The following is an 11147-nucleotide window of genomic DNA, read 5'->3' on the forward strand; positions in this document are numbered from 1 at the left end:
GTAAACCCTGCCGCAAGCGTCATACGCCATCCGCAGTTCCTTACCATTACGTGCGTGGGGGGGGTGGGGGGGGGGTGGGGGAGGGGGTGTCAGCGAGGAGCTCAGATCTCAGATACGACATTCTCTGCTCTCCTACACCACCCCCCAACAGGAGAGAGATGGTGACAAATGTCAGAAGACTAGGAGGTGGAAGTCCCAGTGACAACGACCTGTGAGGTAAGCGAACCAGAGGGCTGTCTGTTGTCGAAGTCCAAAGACGGAGGTGCCAGGTCAGCGGGAAGATTGGTCACTTCAGTTCAGGCATCCATGCGGCCAAGAGTGAACCCGGCTTGTGTCCGCTAAGAGTGCTTCTGGGTGTCGACGTGTCCAGCGCTGGAACAAAAAATTGTGGGTGATTTCCAAACTGTGCAGTTGATGCCTTTGATGGTGCACGTGTTTGACACGTACTTTTCAGCGGGAGCCTTCCTAGAGTTGTATTCTGGTTAAATGTGTGTTCCATGAGCTGGAAACTGCTGTTGGCAACCATGGACAGAAATTAATACCGAGATATCATTCCGGGAGGAATACTGGTGTCAACTCAAACACTGGGGACGGGGGTGGTTAGTGATTGCATAGACAACAGAGACTTGGGAGCGACGCGTACTGCCATGGTATTTTTGTGGTTGGAATAGACCCTTCTTGTGGGGTAGCGAGGGACATTAAGAGGCCAGAAACGCAGTGAGTGCTTCACCAAGACTCTAGCGATGGAGCTAACTTTCCAGGTGCCTCTTGAACATGCGAAATAACTTACCTACTAAACCACAGGAAATGGGGTGGAATAGTGCCGTATGAATCAACACATTGCCTCGGAGCACAGACTAAAAAATGAAGCCGATGAGCCGGCCGGTGTGGCCGAGCGGTTCTAGGCGCTTCAGTCTGGAACCGCGCGACCGCTACGGTCGCAGGTTCGAATCCTGCCTCGGGCATGGATGTGTGTGATGTCCTTAGGTTAGTTAGGTTTAAGTAGTTCTAAGTTCTAGGGGACTGATGACCTCAGATGTTAAGTCCCATAGTGCTCGGAGCCATTTGAACCATTTTAAGCCGATGTTGACTGTGCGTCCTTTCTGTCACGATGGTTTAGGTGAGCCCTTCAATTGCAAAAGTGCGAGATAAGGTGTGATTGCTTAGTAATAGAGTGTCACACAAATCAAAAGGATGGGAAAGATAAGACAGTACATCCGAAAAAATTTATTCTGACCATATTTTAGTACTGTAATGAGTCAGTAGTGGGTAGTCATTTGGGGATTATGAAACCGAGGATAAATGTAAGAGATTTTTTAGCGGGAAGGTAACGGATAACGATATTCAGTGCATGGCTGGTAACTGTGACATTTGTAAGGTCTGACAACTCAGAGAATAAAATGATCGTATGACCTTTTTGGCCAGAAGAACACATCTGGGATTTTCAGTCTCTTCAATTGACGGCATTTCGGCAACTTCTACATCTACATCTACATCTACATTGATACTCCGCAAGCCACCCAACGGTGTGTGGCGGAGGGCACTTTACGTGCCACTGTCATTACCTCCCTTTCCTGTTCCAGTCCCGTATGGTTCGCGGGAAGAACGACTGTCTGAAAGCCTCCGTGCGCGCTCTAATCTCTCTAATTTTACATTCGTGATCTCCTCGGGAAGTATAAGTAGGGGGAAGCAATATATTCGATACCTCATCCAGAAACGCACCCTCTCGAAACCTGGCGAGCAAGCTACACCGCGATGCAGAGCGCCTCTCTTGCAGAGTCTGCCACTTGAGTTTATTAAACATCTCCGTAACGCTATCACGGTTACCAAATAACCCAGTGACGAAACGCGCCGCTCTTCTTTGGATCTTCTCTATCTCCTCCGTCAACCCGACCTGGTACGGATCCCACACTGATGAGCAATACTCAAGTATAGGTCGAACGAGTGTTTTGGAAGCCACCTCCTTTGTTGATGGACTACATTTTCTAAGCACTCTCCCAATGAATCTCAACCTGGTACCCGCCTTACCAACAATTAGTTTTATATGATCATTCCACTTCAAATCGTTCCGTACGCATACTCCCAGATATTTTACAGAAGTAACTGCTACCAGTGTTTGTTCCGCTATCATATAATCATACAATAAAGGATCCTTCTTTCTATGTATTCGCAATACATTACATTTGTCTATGTTAAGGGTCAGTTGCCACTCCCTGCACCAAGTGCCTATCCGCTGCAGATCTTCCTGTATTTCGCTACAATTTTCTAATGCAGCAACTTCTCTGTATACTACAGCATCATCCGCGAAAAGCCGCATGGAACTTCCGACACTATCTACTAGGTCATTTATATATTTTGTGAAAAGCAATGGTCCCATAACACTCCCCTGTGGCACGCCAGAGGTTACTTTAACGTCTGTAGACGTCTCTCCATTGATAACAACATGCTGTGTTCTGTTTGCTAAAAACTCTTCAATCCAGCCACACAGCTGGTCTGATATTCCGTAGGCTCTTACTTTGTTTATCAGGCGACAGTGCGGAACTGTATCGAACGCCTTCCGGAAGTCAAGAAAAATAGCATCTACCTGGGAGCCTGTATCTAATATTTTCTGGGTCTCATGAACAAATAAGGCGAGTTGGGTCTCACACGATCGCTGTTTCCGGAATCTATGTTGATTCCTACATAGTAGATTCTGGGTTTCCAGAAATGACATAATACGCGAGCAAAAAACATGTTCTAAAATTCTACAAGAGATCGACGTAAGAGATATAGGTCTATAGTTTTGCGCATCTGCTCGACGACCCTTCTTGAAGACTGGGACTATCTGTGCTCTTTTCCAATCATTTGGAACCCTCCGTTCCTTTAGAGACTTGCGGTACACGGCTGTTAGAAGGGGGGCAAGTTCTTTCGCGTACTCTGTGTAGAATCGAATTGGTATCCCGTCAGGTCCAGTGGACTTTCCTCTATTGAGTGATTCCAGTTGCTTTTCTATTCCTTGGACACTTATTTCGATGTCAGCCATTTTTTCGTTTGTGCGAGGATTTAGAGAAGGAACTGCAGTGCGGTCTTCCTCTGTGAAACAGCTTTGGAAAAAGGTGTTTAGTATTTCAGCTTTACGCGTGTCATCCTCTGTTTCAATGCCATCATCATCCCGTAGTGTCTGGATATGCTGTTTCGAGCCACTTACTGATTTAACGTAAGACCAGAACTTCCTAGGATTTTCTGTCAAGTCGGTACATAGAATTTTACTTTCGAATTCAATGAACGCTTCACGCATAGCCCTCCTTACGCTAACTTTGACATCGTTTAGCTTCAGTTTGTCTGAGAGGTTTTGGCTGCGTTTAAACTTGGAGTGGAGCTCTCTTTGCTTTCGCAGTAGTTTCCTAACTTTGTTGTTGTACCACGGTGGGTTTTTCCCGTCCCTCACAGTTTTACTCGGCACGTACCTGTCTAAAACGCATTTTACGATTGCCTTGAACTTTTTCCATAAACACTCAACATTGTCAGTGTCGGAACAGAAATTTTCGTTTTGATCTGTTAGGTAGTCTGAAATCTGCCTTCTATTACTCTTGCTAAACAGATAAACCTTCCTCCCTTTTTTTATATTCCTATTAACTTCCATATTCAGGGATGCTGCAACGGCCTTATGATCACTGATTCCCTGTTCTGTACATACAGATTCGAAAAGTTCGGGTCTGTTTGTTATCAGTAGGTCCAAGATGTTATCTCCACGAGTCGGTTCTCTGTTTAATTGCTCGAGGTAATTTTCGGATAGTGCACTCAGTATAATGCCACTCGATGCTCTGTCCCTACCACCCGTCCTAAACATCTGAGTGTCCCAGTCTATATCTGATAATTTTAAATCTCCACCTAAGACCATAACATGCTGAGAAAATTTATGTGAAATGTATTCCAAATTTTCCCTCGGTTGTTCTGCCACTAATGCTGCTGAGTCGGGAGGTCGGTAAAAGGAGCCAATTATTAACCTAGTTCGGTTGTTTAGTGTAACCTCCACCCATAATAATTCACAGGAACTATCCACTTCTACTTCACTACAGGATAAACTACTACTAACAGCGATGAACACTCCACCACCGGTTGCATGCAATCTATCCTTTCTAAACACCGTGTGTACCTTGTATGTCGATGATGATGAAATGATGATGACAACAACGCAAAACACAGTCTCAAAGTGGATAAAGTCTAGTACTCAGTCCGGAATCGAAACAGGTCCCCCACTTGACAGTCGGTTGACAAATGACAAGGATAACGCCTGTACAGAAGACAGACAAGAGCAGTGAATTGCATTTGTTTGGGACTGGTCTACTTCAAGAGAACGCAACAGACACCTTATTTTCAGAATAAAAGCAGTCTTGCCTGCGACATTTTTCAATTTCAGTGACGCGTTTCACACTTTTGGGTCATCATCAGAGAGTCTATGAAAACCAATTAGCAAAATATAGAAGAATGGGCATGGTTCTACCTTACACCACTTCACAAGTGAAATGAGCTGAAAGTAATACTTACGTAAAAGCCGGGGGATATATACCACATCCATTACATAAAAACTGAAACTAAACTCCGGCCAAACAGGTCATGAATGCCCAATTGTACAGACCGGCTACCGTGTCGTCCTCAGTCCACAGGTATCACTGTATGCGGACGTGGAGGGCTTGTAGTCAGCACACCGCTCTCCTGGCCGTATGTCAGTTTACGAGACTGGCGGAGCCGCCGCTTCTCAATCAAGTAGCTCCTCAGTTTGCCTCACAACGGCTGAGTACATCCCGCTTGCCAACAGCGCTCAGCAGACCGGATGGTCACTCATCCAGTTGGTAGTCAAGCCCGGCAGCGTGTAACGTCGGTGATCTGACGGGAACCGGTGTTACCACTGCAGTAAGGACGTTGACCCCTCCGTCATATAGCCATATAACATGAAAAATTGACACTTCACAATCTCTGCAATCAAGTATACTGCCTTAAACTGCATACTTATTCTTTTGGGGGCGTTCATTGTAAATGTAATTATGCCGACGATTATTACCAGTAGTGAAATCAACACAAAAACCCAGGTTCTTAAAAAGCTTAGCCAAATCATAAGAGACATTCTTCACGAATTTGGACCGCGAAAAATGCGAGACCTTTGTGCTCAGCTACTGATGTTTTCTCTTTGTATAGCCATCAACAGTCGCAAGACTGTACCCACTATTTACAGCGATGGATTTCAAATTCGCTAACCGTTTAGCAGTGGAGGTTTGACTGATCGGTGTCTCACTAATTCGATGCACCATAGATTTGAAAAAAAACTCACCTTGTACCAATGAGGGTTACAGGAGGAAGCATGGTGCGTGGAATCGTCAGTCGTGGGTTTACGGAGGATTTCAAACCGCAGCGCTGGCTAGCCGCGCAGTCTGGGGCACCTTGTCACGGTTCGTGTGGCTGCCCCCGTCGGAGGCTCGAGTCCTCCCCCGGGCATGGGTGTGTGTCTTGTTCTTAGCGTAAGTTGGTTTAAGTTAGAGTAAGTAGTGTGTAAGCCTAGGGACCGATGACTTCAGCAGTTTGATTCCGTAGGAAGTTACCACAAATTTAAAAAAATAAATAAATAAATAGATAAAAATTAAAAAATTAAAACCGAAAAAAAACATCAAAACGCTGTAGTTGCAAGTCTAAGTAATTAAGCGTTCTGTTATGGTCCATCGCTTCGAGAGTGAATACCATCTTTTCGAGCAAAGCATTAAATTCCTCAGCTAGCAAGGTAATGTCAGAAACAGGGTAACCAGACCTATGAGTTCTAATTTGGGCACGTAGGGCCGATGTCTTAGGTTTCATCACTTTCATTTGTAGCACAAGATTAGGACAAAAAGTAGTGGGACAACCGCCTATACACATATTGAAATGGTTCAAATGGCTCTGAGCACAATGGGACTTATCATCTGTGGTCATCAGTCCCCTAGAACTTAGAACTACTTAAACCTAACTAACCTAAGGACATCACCCACATCCATGCCCGAGGCAGGATTCGAACCTGCGACCGTAGCAGTCGCGTGGTTCCGGACTGAGCGCCTAGAACCGCTAGACCACCGCGGCCGGCACACATAATGAGTTCATTCGCGTATATTTCAGTGGGATCACACTCTGTTTGCTGGATGTTGTGTTCTCCCAAAAAATTTGTACTATTTAGTGATTTCCTATAAATGAGGACCGATGTATTGCCCTTATCAGCCCGTACAACTAAAGCCTCTTCTGACTTCAATTTCTTATTAGCATTTGGACCATCTGATTTCTAGTATCAGATTTTTTATGGGGCGCCTTTTCAACGAAATCACTGACCTTATACATATTTTCTTAATTTTTCTTACTTGTTGCATGCAGTAACATCTAGCGCAATTTTTAAATCTGCTACCAGAACCAGAACCATCCTATCATCTAGCCACGGTTGTATGTTATACTTAAGCCCCTCATTTAATAAGTTTTACTGTTGTGTATCAAATTCTATTCCAGTCAGACTTACTAGAAACTCAGCGAAGGGAAAGTCCGTATCGTATCTATAAAGTGGGAGACAGTAAACTTTCCTTAACTTTTGCAACTTACCTTCATGCGTCCGAGTAAAGAACTGAGTATTTTCTCAGACAGCTGCATACAATACCCTCCTCATATCATCTAATAGATACTTAGGCGAAATTTTCACTGAAGACAAATAAGCGTCAAAGGTTAAAAAATTGAGACTATCTTTTTCTTTATAAAGGGATCTCATTTCTCTACCAAAAAGTGTCCTTGCGCATTTCAGTACAGCCTTGCTAGGATATTGGTTTCTACGTATTCTGAGACTTTTATCGAGATAAATTGGGATGATATTCTAACTGAGTAACCGTGTATTGAACCCTTATATTCATAGAATCCTTCATTATCTTGAATTTAGTTGTAAGGACAGTATCACAAGCAGAATGATGATCTAGCCATGGGCAAATGTTTAGCACCGAATCTCACGGAAATTTTTGTCTGTCATCTAAAGTGTAAATATTTTCGACAGAAAATAGGCACAATTTTATCGCCGGTACGTAGATGGTATTATTATTGTCTTCAACGGCCGTATTTCTGATGTTACGTTGCTAACTGAGGAGTTTATGCTTTGCACGAAAAGATTTGATTCATTCACAAAGTCATGAACCATTATAGGACGATCAGTTACTTACACTTGCAAATTCAGCTTGTTGGAGGAGGTTATTAACTAGATAAAGAAAAAACTTCATAGCAGAGCACAGAGGTGTCCCCGTCCCGCTGTTTTCGAGGTCCACATTTGTGAGATGCTAATAATACATTACACAAAGAACTTTGCCTCGAAACTTTTCAGAAAATCAAAAGAGAATCTGGTCGTATGTAAAGTTTGCTAGCGGCAAGACACAACCAACGCTTTCTCTGACGGATAACAATGGAATTACTATCTATGACAGTGCTGCTAAACTAAACACAGCCGTTAGAAATTCCGCCACCAAAGAAGATGAAGAAAATACTCTAGAATTCGAATCACGAACAGCAGCCAGCGTAAGCAACTTAGAAGTAGACATCCTTGGAGTAGTGAAGCAACTTAAATCGCTTGATAACCCGTCAAGACTGTATACTAGTTAGATCCCTTTCAGAGTATGCTGATGCAACAGATTCTGTAACATATATTGTTTCTGACCATTATGACTTACCTGGAAGAGTACGACCTATTGTCACACAGTCTACACGGATTTAGGCAACATCGTTCTTGTGAAACACAACTGGCTCTTCAATCACATGAAATGGGGTCTTCAATCACACGAAATGGTGAGTACCGTCGACAAAGGATTTTATATTGATTCCGTCTTTCTAGATTTCCAGTAGGCTTTTGACACCGTTCCTCAAAAGCGGCTTGTAACCTAATGGTGTCTTTGTGGAGTATCGTCTCTGTTATGCGACTGGATTTATGGTTTCCCGTCGGAGAGGTCATAATTCGTCGTAACTGAGAAAGTCATCGAGTAAAACAGAAGTGATTTCTGGCATCCCCCAGGGTAGTTTCGTAAACCCTCTACTGTTCCTTATCTACATAAACGATTTAGAAGACAATCTGAGCATTCATCTTAGGCTGTTTACGAATGAAGCTGTCGTTTATCGTCTAGTAAAATCATCAGTCAAAACAATTGCAGTATAGTTTGAAAAGGTATCTGTATGGTGTGAAAATCGGAAAATCATCACAAATAATGAAAAGTGTGACGACATCCTCATGAGTGCTAGAAACAATCTGATAAACTTCCGTTACACGATGAATCAACCAAGTCTAAAGGCTCTAAAATCAATTATACATCTAGGAATTATTAATTATTCTTTTTTATATAGGGTACATTAAAGTAGTTAGGTTTCATGTGGTTGCTTAGGCATCCTTATATCTTTCTTATTTTATAAGGTTTATGTAGTTTGTTGGTTTAGTAAATGTACCTCACGCCGGTAGTGCAAGCCATATAGTCACCTCATGGCACACTAAGCGCACTGTTTGCATGTTGGTCTATCACAGTATTATTTGTGTGCACGCCAAAGGACATACTGCGTTTATTTTGTAAGCATGGCCCATTTTTGCACTACTACGGTGGTGACAGCTGGTGTTTTCCAGGTAATATGCGATAGGCGGTGAAATTTTTCTGCTAAGATTCTGCACATTCTTAACGACATAATTATCCTCTTCTTTTATTTTAACTAGGTGCTCCTGGCATCGTATATGTTTTAATGAAGGGCGGATTACATGTCCAGTTACAGATGAGTCCATTTTCAATTTTATATGGCTATATGAGGGATGGGTTTTATGTCCGGCTACTTTTCAGTAATTTTCTATTGATTTCAGTACCTTTTACTTGCGTAGTCGTGCAACATGGGACCTCACCCCTTACCCTCTTAGTACCTTGGTTGGTGACTACACAGCCTCCATTTAGCCTAGGAATCCGCAGCTATCTCTTCTGAGAGTGCTGTTCACCACACGATCACAGGACTCCTATCCGCAGTCCTCGATCGCTTGAAGAACAAATAGAAATTCAGAGGCTGAAGTGATACTTTATCACCACCGCGATCACAGTAGGTGGAATTAACCACAACCATGGATTAGTTTTGCGTTTCGCCCTACTGCTTATGAATTTCATAATACAGTTCATCTTGGCGTACATCTTCAACTCCCTAATTTCCAACTAACGGCCCACCATGATCATTTTTCTGAAGACAGGGCCCCAGTGTGATTACAGAAAACTGGAAGTGTGCCAAGGCCGATGTTCACATCACCCACGTTTAATAGACGTAATGAAGGCAGGCAGCCGAACTCGTTTCTTCTTTGGTAGAAGTGAGGCCGTAGGTAATTTAACAAATAAAAATAAAATAAAATAATAATAATTTTTAATAATAGTAATTATTGTTTGGATAAGTAATTGAGAGATCAAAGTTTGTTTCGCCTTTAGGATTGGAATTGAATTTCTTAATCTTTCATAAAATCGGGAATCTCAAGAAGGTCGGTGTTGAGAGTGCTACATCAACATCGATTGCACCCATACCATATTTCTATGCACCAGGGATTGCATGGCGACAACTTTGAACGTCGTGTACAGTTCTGCCACTGGGCAAAAGAAAAATTACGGGACGATGACAGATTTTTTACACGCATTCTATTTAGCGACGAAGCGTCATTCACAAACAGCGGTAACGTAAACCGGCATAATATTCAGTACTGGGCAACGGAAAATCCACGATGGCTGCGACAAGTGGAACATCAGCGACCTTGCCGGGTTAATGTATGGTGCGGCATTGTGGGAGGAAGGATAATTGGCCCCCATTTTATCGATGGCAATCTAAATGCTGCAACGTATGCTGATTTCCTACGTAATGGTTCATGTGGCTCTGAGCACTATGTGACTTGACATCTGAGGCCATCAATCCCCTAGTACTTAGAACTACTGAAACCTAGCTAACCTAAGGACATCACACACATCCATGCCCGAGGCAGGATTCGAACCTGCGACCGTAGCGGTCGCGCGGTTCCAGACTGTAGCACCTAGAACCGCTCGGCCACTTCGACCGGCTCATACGTAATGTTCTACCGGTGTTACTTCAAGACGTTTCACTGCATGGCAAAATTGCGATGTAATTGCAACATGATGAATGTCCGGCACGCAGCTCGCGTGCGGTTGAAGCGGTATTGAATAGCATATTTCATGACAGGTTCACCGCATCTGACGTCACCGGATTTCTTTCTGTGGGGAAAGTTGAATGACATTTGCTATCGTGATCCACCGACAACCCCTGACAACATGCGTCAGCACATTATCAATGCATGTGCGAATATTACGGAAGGCGAGGTACTCGCTGTTGAGAAGAATGTTGTTACACGTATTGCCAAATGCATTGAGGTTGACGGACATCATTTTGAGCATTTATTACATTAATGTGGTATTTACAGGTAATCACGCTGTAACAGCATGCATTCTCAGAAATAATAAGTTCACAAAGGTACATGTATGACATTGGAACAACCGAAATCAAATGTTCTAACGTACCTACGTTCTGTATTTTAATTCAAAAATACCTACCTGTTACCAGCTCTTCGTCTGAAATTATGAGACATGTGTTTGTGACTATTACAGCGCCATCTATCACAAAGCGAAAAACGTGGTCCAACTAAAACATTCATATTTCTTTACGTACTACACGAATATGTAATAAAAATGGGGGTTGCTATTTAAAAAAACGCATTTGATATCCGTTTGACCTATGGCAGCGCCATCTAGCGGGCCAACCTCCGCGCCATCTGGTTTCCCCCTGAAAGCTAGAATAGTTTCGTTCTTTCTAGTTTTCTCGTTTGACGCGTATTTCGTGAGTTATTTGGCCCGGTCACGATCAATGGTCCACCTTGTATATGTGTGGAATTAAAGTGGTACACACAAGAGTATCCGAAGTCACTGTAACAAGAGGTTCGCTTAAGGCTCTTCACAACGTTAAGCAACATTCCTTGTCAATGGGCCAAACAATTTCCTAACCTAAAACCTCCTGGCACATTAGAACGCTGTGCGGGATGGCGCACAGAGATTCAAACTCGGGACCTTCGCCTTTGAGTTGCAGGTGCTCTACCGACTAAGCTACCACAGCACGAACTGTCC

This window comes from Schistocerca serialis, chromosome 6 (assembly GCF_023864345.2).
Source record: "Schistocerca serialis cubense isolate TAMUIC-IGC-003099 chromosome 6, iqSchSeri2.2, whole genome shotgun sequence".
Lineage (NCBI taxonomy): Eukaryota > Metazoa > Arthropoda > Insecta > Orthoptera > Acrididae > Schistocerca > Schistocerca serialis.